The sequence below is a fragment of the Trichechus manatus genome, unplaced genomic scaffold (genome assembly GCF_000243295.1).
Source record: "Trichechus manatus latirostris isolate Lorelei unplaced genomic scaffold, TriManLat1.0 scaffold00038, whole genome shotgun sequence".
Classification (NCBI taxonomy): domain Eukaryota; kingdom Metazoa; phylum Chordata; class Mammalia; order Sirenia; family Trichechidae; genus Trichechus; species Trichechus manatus.
Window position 1 is genome coordinate 6,398,803 of NW_004443974.1, and position 2,794 is coordinate 6,401,596.

Genomic DNA, 2,794 nt, shown 5'->3' on the forward strand with positions numbered 1-2,794 from the left:
TGTATTTCCTTCTCTGACTTAAAATCATTTATATTTAAACTAAGTCTTGCTCCTGAAGAGCCTAAGGCAGCTTGGAAGAACATAAAAAATACAGGGTAGGATAAGCTAAAAATGAGGTTAGAGGGAACAGAATAAGGAATAAACAAGGGTGGGGACATAAAGTAGAGCCAGGAATGACTCTGAAAATGCAAATTGTAATGACCCTTGTTATGGGAGGGCCTCAGATTTGGCTCCCAGCTTTCTGATCAGTCACACAGTTCACGGTGACCAAAGATTAAAATAAACCCATTCTTTGGTGAAATACGGCCCCTTGTGGCGCTAAGACCAGGCAGTCTCAATACCAGCTTTTGACAATCACATTGAGCATAATTTACTAAAAGCAATAGTTTGGAGGCAAAAATAATGCTGTCTAGGAACTCAGGTCCCCAATGACAACATACTGGGTTGTAGATTTTTAAGGAAGTATGAATGAGCTGCATATCCTTTGAGCAATCTTCCCTAAATACGTTTTCCTCTTGTTAAACTTTTGATAAATACTGAGTGTCAGTGAGCTCCAAATATCCTATGGTTGATGCCTCCTCTATGGCTGGCGTCTATTATCAATTGAGTAGAGAGGGTTCTTATTTAGAGCTGGCAATCAAGCAATACATTGTAGTATTTGAAAGCAGAGTTTTGGAGTCAGACAGATGTTTCAAATTCTGATTCCGTAACTCAACTAACTGTGTGATCAAAAGCGAGGTTAGCTCTTTAGCATAAAATTACAATCACAAAATGGAGGACAACCACACAATACTGGGAGTCATGGCCTAACCAAGCTGACACATATTTTGGGGGGACACAACTCAATCCGTGATAAACCCCCTTCCCAATCCTTGTCCCAGGGTAGAGACATCAGCTCAGAGCCTAAAAGATTGGAGATTCTTCAGAAAAGACCAGCACCATTAACAGCAGAAACCCTATACCCGGTAAGAGTGCAGAGCTGGGAGAACAGCAGCAGAGGCCAGGAGAAAGCAGAACTGGAGTCCTTTGAACAGAGAGGTGGCAGCAGAGCCGTCTGAGAGCTGTCTGGTGGGTTGAGAACTGTAAGGCACGCAAGGCTGCCACAGCACCAGAAGCAGAAGAGACCAGGAGTGGGTCTGGCAGCAGCAGAAACCCCTCCCAGAGTGCAGGGGGCCCAAGTAGGGGTTGCCCTCAGAGCAGTTCTGCTTGGACAGCTGTCGCGACACCAGCTCAGGGCTGTTCGATGCTGCTGGCTGAGAGCTGGTCCAGCAGCGACAGGGGGCAGTGCCAGCCAAGAGGAGGCACAGAGTGACAGAAAGAGAACCCAGCACCTAGACATGCCCTCCCAGTGATAAGAGAGTGAACATCGATTTCTTACCGTGATTTAAGAGTGAACACTGATTTCTATTTGTTTGCTACTTTCCATCGTGTAGCTGTTATTTACTGTTCGCTATCTACTTTAATAATTAAAACAGCTTAAAAAAAAAAAAAAAGCGAGTTATAAAATCTCACCAAGTGTCATGGTCCTTGTCTGTAAAATGGAGATTTGTGGAGATTAAATAAGATAATACAAGTAAAGTATTTAACACAATAACCATTGCATAATAAGTGCTCAATAAATGATAGTTGTTATTATTACTATTGTCATCGTTAGTATTCCACCACCCACCTGTCAGTTTGTCATACTATGGTGACTTGCATGTTGCTGTGATGCTGGAAGCTGTACCACCAGTAATTTAAATACCAGCAGAAATACCAGCAGGGTCACCATGGTGGGCAGGTTTCAGTGGACTACCAGAGTAAGACAGACTAGGAAGAAAGGTCTGATGATCTGCTTCTGAAAATTAGCCAGGGAAAACCCTATGGATCACAACAGAATGTTATCCGATACAGTGCTGGAAGATGAGCCTCCTAGGTTGGAAGGCACTCCAAATACACAATGGCCACAACATTGGACTAGAGCACATCAACGACTGTGAAGATGGTGCAGAACCATCTGTTGTACACGGGGTCACCAGGAGTCAGAGTCAACTTGAGGGCAACTAACAACAACAACAACATTATTATTACTATTAATACCCCTTTATAAAGCTAAGGGACTTGTGCCTAGAAAAGAAGGTCACCAGACATATGGAACTCCAACAGCCCTTGTGCAGTTCTCTTAAGAGAGTCCTAGGCAGTAGTGTGCTGGAGACAGACTGCACTGGCACGCAAGAGCTGATAATGTCCATCTCTTCCCAGCTCTATAGTCCATGAAATTATGTTGGTAGCTTGAAATTAGCCAGTGTGGGAGTATTTACACCACAGAAATTGAAAATGCTGCAATTCAGGGCTTTTTCTCTCTGGAGAGCTGCTTCTTTTTTTACAAACAAAGGGATACAGAAGTTGTAGAGAGTGCCTAGAAATGGCAAGGGAGATTCAAGGATATGCGGGTAGAATACTCACCACATATTCCTAGTTATCACCACGTGTCTGTCAGTTTGTCCTACTGTGGTGACTTGCATGTTGCTATGATAATGGAAGTTTTGCCACTGGTATTTCAAATACCAGCAGGGTCACCCTTGGTGGATAGGTTTCAGTGGAGCTTCCAGACTATCTAGGAAGAAGGACCTGACAGTGTACTTCTGAAAAAATTGGCCAGTGAAAACCTTAGGCGCAGCGGTGGAACATTGTCTGATATAGTGCCGGAGATGAGCCCCTTAGGTTGGAAACAAAAAAAAAACAAACAAAAAACCTGCTGTCATCGAGTTGATTCCACCTCATAGAAACCCTATAGGACAGAGTAGAACTGCCT